Genomic DNA, 8376 nt, shown 5'->3' with positions numbered 1-8376 from the left:
TCTTTCGCAGTCAGGCTCGTAGATTCCTAATAGCGCTAGAATTTTCAATTGTCTCGGATTTCACGAGGCAAAGGGTGACTTAGCTAATTTGGAAACCGATATTTAAAAAAAGATACGCCATAAATTGCTGCATAAATGTATTTGAAATTAAAAACATGACTCATAATGTTATAATTTTTTACTTACTGGTGTGTGATAAGGCTTTGTTAATTTAATTATAAGGTAAAACTAAAAATAGGTAATTATTTTTACTGAAGTAACTATGAGCAGTATAAATAAGAGGATGTTCATTTCGTTTTGTGCATTTTATCTGAGAGTGTTGAAAAATAATGGATATCACTGTCACGTCCTGTATATGAAGATAATCAATGAGATAAAAAAATAACAACAATGGTGGCGGACGTACGAAGTTAACGACATTTTTGTAAAGAATAGCCTCTTAGATCTGCTGGGAGCTATTTTCAAACAAATATGACTAATTTTACGTGTGCCGTGGCAAACTGCACGTCAGATTCAAGAAAAAATAAGAGAAAGACAAAGTTTATCGTACCGAAAAGATTGTCTTCGATGCAAAATTATATTTTCGATACATTACATGGATTTGCCTATTGCTTGGTGCATTCAAATGAAAGTATATATCAGTATACGTCCATTGAAGTCGGTAGAAAATGACAAATTGCTTGGCTTGATACAATTATAGGCTGTTTTACGAATATCATCTGTGATTATAAATAGAGGCTCAAACAATGCTATATGCCGTTTGCAATCATGAACTTAATTGACTTAAATTTCAGACACAATAATGTACAACGATACACCTCTGTAAGCTTATAAAACTTGCCCAAAAAAGTATTTATTTTCCGGCAAGAATGACAAAATCTGGCGGTGTCTGGTATCAATTTGCTCACTGCGAAAGGTCCCATTACTGCTTGAGTTGGTGCTTGGACCAGTCGCACTCCAAGTACAACTACAGCCAGAAGTGGCAGATGGGAGTTTGGTACCTGCAAATGGTGAATTTTAAAGTTGGAGTCGGGAATCCAACCTAAACTAAATAAACGCGTATAGAATGGGAAAGGAGGATATAAGGGAATCGTACAAAGAAGAGTATATGGGTAAAACAATAAAAAGAAAGCTGGAACCTGGCGAGCATGTTCATAACAAGTTTAGAGAGCCTTTGCATAGCGAATCGATGAGACTGATAGACATGTTACAGACACATACACACACACACACACTCACACATACACACACGTTTGTGTGTGTGTGTGTATTTGCCTAGTTGTATCTTACAGGAAGGGGAGCTACGCTCGTAGTGTCCCGTTTCTGTATCTCGCAGTGTCTAAATTGATCTTAAATTCGTGTATGGTTTTTGCACACTTGTTTCGTCAAGTTACAAAGGATTACAAGGCGGAGCATGCCGAAAGGAGACCTTTTGGTCCATATCTAGGTCGGATGCGAAAAAAAATCATAATAACATAATAAATAAAAACTATAATAATGTAAATAACAAAATACATAAATGCATAGGTATAGTTAAATAATAAACAAACAGGTAAATAGTAAATAATAATAAATTGACATATAACTAATAATAAATGAAAATCAAACAAATGATAACAAAACAAAAATAGATAATATGAAATAGATTATAATCATTACAGCATCTTGCTTAGGTTTTTATCTAAATGATTCTTAAAGCTTCGAACTGAACTACATTGCACTACCTGTGCAGGAAGTTTATTCCATTCATTAACTACACGGTTGGCAAAGTTGTTTCTACCTACTTCCAAATTGAATCTATTTCCGGACAGTTTGAGACCATTGTTTCTTGTCTGATTCTCATTCAATGTGAAAATTTTGTCACTTTTGATGTTGTCAATTGCCTTTAGAATCTTAAAAACCTATCAAGTCACCTCTGAGTCTACGCTTTTTTAGGGCAAGCAGATTCTTATGTTTTAGTCGATTTTCTTATGATTTATTTTTGATATTTGGAATGAGTTTTGTGGCTCGCCGTTGTACTTTTTCCAGTCTGTCAATGTCTTTAATGAGATTCGGTGACCATACGGAAACAGCATATTCCAAATGTGGACGAACTAACGATTTATATAGCTTGTTAATGAGTGATGGATTTTTGAAATCAAAAGATCGCGCAATCAGTCCTAGAATCTTATTTGCTTTCTCAGAGGCTGAAATACACTGCTTGGATGATTTGAGGTCGTTACTGATAATTACGCCGAGATCTTTTTCACTATCCACTTTTGTTAACGAATTTCCAAATAATTTGTAATCGTACTGTTATTTTTACCTATGTGCATTACCTTGCATTTACTTGTGTTAAATTTCATTAGCCACTTTTCAGACCATTGCTGTAATTTATCTAAATCTTCTTGAATATCTAATTGGTTTAAGTGATCATTTGCCATTCCGCACAGTTTTGTATCATCAGCAAATTTGGAAACAGTAGATTTTAGTCCATAGTCTATATCATTTATATATACTATGAATAGAAGTGGCCCAAGAACGGAACCCTGAGGAACTCCACTTGTAACATTTTTCCATCTAGAAGTTTTTCCATTTAAAACAACTCTCTGTTATCGACCATTCAACCAATTACTAGTCCAACCTAATAGGCTACCACTTATTCCGTGTAAAGCTAATTTAGTAACTAGTCTTTCGTGTGGGACGGTATCAAATGATTTTGCAAAGTCTAGATATACTAAATCTATATTGTTTCTTTTGTCATGATTCGAGATAACTGTATTGTAGAATTCGAGTTAGTCACGCAAGAACGTTTCCGTGTGAAACCATGCAGGCTATCATTTATCAAACGGTTACTTTCTAAATTATATTCGATAGCATCTCTGATGATAGTTTCCATCATTTTTCCTACGATTGAAGTCAAACTTATAGGCCTATAGTTATTTGGCTTCTTTTTGTCACCTTTTTTGAATATGGGAGTAACGTTAGCTAGCTTCCATTCTCTTGGGACATCTCCGGATATGATGGATTTCTTGAAAATAATTTCTAATGGAACAACAATCTCAATTTTCATTTCCTTTAAGATTCTTGGATGCCAACTGTCAGGCCCTGGTGTTTTATTAACTTTGAGTTTATCTATACACCTTTTATTTTTTTTTTTTGTTTTGTTATATTTACTGTAGTAAGTTTACCCTAGACTTTTCACAGGTTTCAGTTTGGAGTTCACTTTGCGGTGTTTCGTTTACGAATACCGAGCTAAAATAATTGTTTAAGATATTACACATTCCTTCATTTGAATATTCAAGTTGACCGTCAGCAGATAATAGTGGACCAATGTGATTCCTAACAACCTTTTTATCTCTAATGTAACTAAAGAATTCTTTGGGATTCTCTTTGGATTTATCAGCGATGTTCATTTCGTATCGTCGTTTCCTTTTTCTTATTGTCTTTTTTAAATCTCTCTGTATTGATACATAACTTTCATAGTCATTAGATGTACCCGAACACTTATATTTCTTATAAGCCTGTCTCTTTTTAGCAATACTTTTTTCAGTTTTTTTGTCGAGCCACTTTGGGCGAGCCTGATTTGGGGGACGTCTGTCCTTAAAATGAATGTAAGTTTGAATCATCTTAGTGAGCGTATTTTGAAAAATTTCCCACATCTGATCTACAGGTCTTTCGTTTAATTTTGCCTCACAATCTGTAAGCTGAAGCTCCTGACGTAGTCCTATGAACTGAGCTTTACTGAAATCGGGTATTTTAGAAACACAAGTATCTATTCTAAAAAAATTAGGAGTTTGAATCTAAGTTGTGATCGCTATTTGCAACAGATTCACCGATTTCTACATCAGATACCATGCTTTCGCGGCTAGTGATCAAAAGATCGAGTAAGTTTCCATATCTTGTGGGCTCTTTTACATGCTGAATTAAGTAATTGTCACCAAGAAAATCAATCAAGCGACTACCTATATGGCCATGTTCAAAGGTCATCCAATCAATGTCAGTAAAATTGAAATCACCCATTATCAATAAACCCCGGTTGCAGAAACTAGACAGTTCTTGAAATAACAATTTGTCATCTGCTAATGATAATGTCTTTGGCTTATATATTACACCTATATTCATTTTTTTTCCATTTGTTTGGATTAACTCAACCCACAAACTATCACATGCATCCTGTTTCCCTTTCACTAAAACACAAGCATGAACATTGTTTTTAATGTACATGAGAACACCCCCACCTTTCTTGTGGTTTCTATCCTGATGAAAGTGTTTAAATCCCGCAATATTAAATTCAGCTTCGAACTCTGTACCATTTAACCATGTCTCAGTTATTCCTATCATATTGAGATTTTCGCTTTTGACGTACGCCTGTATTTCTTGAAATTTGTTACTAATACTACGAGCATTAAAGTACATGTTTTTAAGAAACTCGTGATTATTTCTTTTTGACACATTTTGAGTTTCAATATTATGTCGTACATTATCATATTTGTTTTTATTTATACCTTGCTCTATGTTATTATTTGGTCCTTCATTGACATTCAATGCCTCATTAACATTTCTATCAAAATTAACACTTCCCCCATCTCGGACATCTGGTCGATCACGGTCATCCGATCTCTTTTGTCCCCCTACGTCATCGTGATTCACTCCGGCCTCCCGTTGTTCATTGACATTATGTCCGGCATCCCTTCCTAAAATTATATTTTGTCCTCGAGTGACATTATATCCTACCGTGATATTTTGTCCTCCACTATCATTACATCCCATCGTGATCTTTTGTCTTCCACTGTCATTACATCCCATCATGATATTTTGGCCTTCATTGACATTCTGCCCGGTATCCCTTCCTAAAATTATATTTTGTCCTCCACTGACATTATATCCTACCGTGATATCTTCTCCATTATCATTACATCCTATCGTGATATTTTGTCCTCCACCGTCATTACTTCCCATCGTGATCTTTTGTCCTCCACTGTCATTACATCCCATTGCGACATTTTGTCCTATGACATTACATCCTAATGTAATATTTCGTCCTCTACCCACCCTATATCCTAAAATTATATTTTGTCCTATGCTGGCACATTGTTCTACATTAATGCTATACTCTACACTGTTTTCCCATGTACATTCTATTTCCCCTTCCCTTTTGGCTTCTAACCTAAAAAAGGAGCTAGTTCATTACAAACTCCCACAATGAGGTTTGTAAGAACATCTTTGCCTCTGCGGGTAAGGTGGATCCCATCAGAAGCGTAAAGGTCATGGCGCATAGAAAAGAGATACCAAGGATCAAGAAAGTGGTATCCCAATTGTGTGCACAACTGCGATATCCTATCATTGATCCCTATGGCTCTACTGTTCCAACACGAGCCTGCATAGATCCTCGGGAGGATCCCACAGACTACGTGACGGCTCCCACGTTCCTTCATCTCCTGAAGGAGGACCTTGTAATTCCAAACAAGTTCCTCTGATCTCACCCTACCTACATCGTTACTTCCTGTATGAACAATCGTAACCGTGTTCTTCCGTCCTTGCTCCCTGATGGACTGGGTACAATTGGCGATCCCACGGCCTGGTTGCAACGTCGCTTAGTCTTCCGCTGCAGGATGTCGTCATAGCCTCGCACCATGGAGTCCCCCACCACTAAGAACTCCTGGTTTTCAGCCACTTCATCCTCCAGTAGAGCAAAACGATTGGCTAGAGCCAGCGGTTGCTCCACAGGGCACACGTCTACCGAACGCGGGCTCGACAAACGAGACCTCACGGAGCGCCACTCGCTCACGGCAGTGACAGTAGGGGAAGAAGTGGAACGCTCTTTGGGTTGTGGGGAGGGTTCACTCTTCTCACGAAGCGCACTCCTGAGAAGACGAATTTCCTCCTCACACATCCTGAGACGGACCTCTAGGTTCACGCAACCTTCACAAGCCATTTCGCTCCTCCTTTAGCAATAAAAACGGCAAAGAGAAAATACAAATCAACGACAACAAGAAAAAAAAAGCGGTCTCTAATAAACTAAATACGCGAAGTTTACTCTGCTTACCTTATACTATTTCTCCTGTCTTTGGACTACAGTAACAGAAAACTGTTTTGAATTTAAATAGAACACTGCACTTTATCTTATATCTGTAACTGTATAGCGCTATACGTATACAATTACAAAAAACACAACACAATCACTTAACACTATTCGGAGATATAGATTTCACAGGTATTCGCTTGCTGGTGTCTGTGCAGAAAAACGAGCTCTCTAGCTGAGGTCACGAGCAGACTGAGAGCTGAGGTCATGAGCAGACATACATTCACCACTCTGTGGGGAAAGCTGTTCTTTTTCAGGTCTCTTCTATAACTGTCTTTTTTGAGATTCCTTCTGTGTCCCCTTGTATTTCTCTTATTCCAATTTAGTAAGTCTTCTCTATCAAGGACTTCCATACCTCTCAGTGATTCTGTAGATAGCTAGTTCACAAGTCACCTCATTCTCTTCTTTGCTCCAGAGTCGGTAATTCTAGTTTTGACAATCTGTCTTCATATGGCAGATTTGAAAGTGTTGGGGCCATCTTTGTAGTTGCTCTCTAGATTATCACAATTTTCATTATATTCTTTTTGGTACAGGTGTCGCTGCGTACTCAAATTTTGGCCTTATCAGTGTGACTAGTATGTTCTTTACCATTTCTTCGTCCAAGTAAAGGCCAACTTTATTGATCTTAGCAAGCTGTAGGTTTCGCCGACCACTTTGTTGATCTGTTTATCAGGGGACATGTCATTTGAGATGATTACACCCAGGTATTTTTCAAGATACCACTTTCTTTACTTTCTTTGTACCAATTTTATATTGGCCTGTTTTTTTTTCCAAATTCCATTATGCTACATTTCTTAATGTTAAAGTCCATTTCCCAATTCTGATTCCATTCCCAAAACCTGTTCAGATCTCTATGCAGTGAGTCACAGTCCGTTTCAGAACTCACTTTCTTTATCAGTTTTGCGTCATCTATAAAGAAGCTCATGTAACATTCCACACCCTCGTCCATGTCATTCACATAAATAGCAAACATTATTGGAGCCAATACTGATCTAGTTTTGACAGTGTGAATCCAGGCATTGATGGGACAGTGGCATCTAAGCAGTGGCGAGCGAGCATCAAGGGGCAGAGGCCAGCCACGTGTTTAGTTGATCTCGCTGTTCGTCTCAGCCCTTTGAGGAGTGCATCCATGGCGGTAGCCAGAATAAAAGAAAAAATGCTACTCATCATGAAAAAGGATAACACACACACACACAACACAACTCGTGGCGCAGTTGGTAGAGTTCCCGGCTGCCACTACGGAAGTCCGGGTTCGTATCCCGCCCAGGGCTGAAATAATTTCAGTATCGCTGCGCTGCGGGTTGTTACTCCAACTCTCGTGGGCGGAGAGTTAGGGATGTGTGTGCGTGCAAGGTCATGTACGAGCTCTGAGCTCTCTTCCGGGAGGGAAGTAGCTGTCGGTCACGAGTACAACACGTGATCCAAAGACTATGGTGAATCATAAGTACGAGTACACCCACACACCGAAGTGGCAGATGGCTGGGTAGGGTTGCAGGTAGTAGCTGCAACTTCTTCGTTACCGAAGGTGGCGCCTCGGGATGAAATAGAATCGCTTGGCGGCGGGAGCCAGGTTGCAAGACGTGACCTCACCCGCCCGCTACGTAAGAATTAATCGAGGGAGAAGGCACCCTTTTGTTACCGAAGTTCGTGCTGCCACGGGTGTGAATACAATCGCCATAATGGTGACAGGGGTAATAAGATGAAAAGTGCCATCCTGTACGAGGAAGGTTTAAAACAGAATCTGAAATATTGCTTTCTCTCTCTCTCTCTCTCTCTCTATACATATGTATATATACATATGTATATATACATATATATATATATATATATATATATATTTATTTATCAACCACAATGCACTTTAATTATAAGCCATCAACATCGGGGGCCAACATGCAGAAATTGAAACATGGTACGGCCAAGGACTCAAACCCGGCTAGCACGTGACAAGTGCTGTAGTGACTTAACCGATTGCTCCATCTTGATGGAGCAGTTGGTTGATAAAAATGTATCTATTCACTGGGACCCATTGATTGTTGTACAGATATATATTATTGTGTGTGTGTGTATATATATATATATATATATATATATATATATATATATATATAATGTGTGTGTGCAATACATTAATCGCCTACACATGTAATTCTCGTGTTAATGAGTGATAGCAGAGACTGGCTTTCATAGGCTGCAGCCCGACTGAAACAAGTTGTTCTCAGCGAAATGGTTAAACAATTCCGCAGGTTCATGCGGAAAATACGACAAACCAAGAATGAAATTAGAGATGAGAGGTAAGGTGTGGCTGCGTA

The sequence above is a fragment of the Oratosquilla oratoria genome, chromosome 15 (genome assembly GCF_046742065.1).
Source record: "Oratosquilla oratoria isolate Oo_2021 chromosome 15, ASM4674206v1, whole genome shotgun sequence".
Taxonomy (NCBI): Eukaryota; Metazoa; Arthropoda; class Malacostraca; order Stomatopoda; family Squillidae; genus Oratosquilla; species Oratosquilla oratoria.
This window is presented reverse-complemented; position numbering follows the sequence as displayed.